The sequence below is a fragment of the Oncorhynchus keta genome, chromosome 35 (genome assembly GCF_023373465.1).
Source record: "Oncorhynchus keta strain PuntledgeMale-10-30-2019 chromosome 35, Oket_V2, whole genome shotgun sequence".
In the NCBI taxonomy this organism is placed as follows: Eukaryota; Metazoa; Chordata; class Actinopteri; order Salmoniformes; family Salmonidae; genus Oncorhynchus; species Oncorhynchus keta.
Window position 1 is genome coordinate 29,387,407 of NC_068455.1, and position 278 is coordinate 29,387,684.

Here is a 278-nt window from a genome sequence, read left to right on the forward strand (position 1 = left end):
TGTTGCTTGTCTTTGTTTGGTTTCAGTTCTGTGTAGGATCTCACTACACGTTAGTCTTTCTGTTCTCCAGGGGAGAGCTCAGACACAGTCTAGTCTGGCTGACACCAAACTCCAAAACTTCCTTTGCTGTGTACCACGTGAGTTGCATCAGCCAAACTAGACGCAAGCAGTTCCCAACTACCACAAATTATGCAGTCGCGATTCCCACATTTGGGAAATTCGCAGGGGGGCCTGCATTGTAGGAAGGCAATGGCAGAGCCTCATTGGATCTCCCCTGC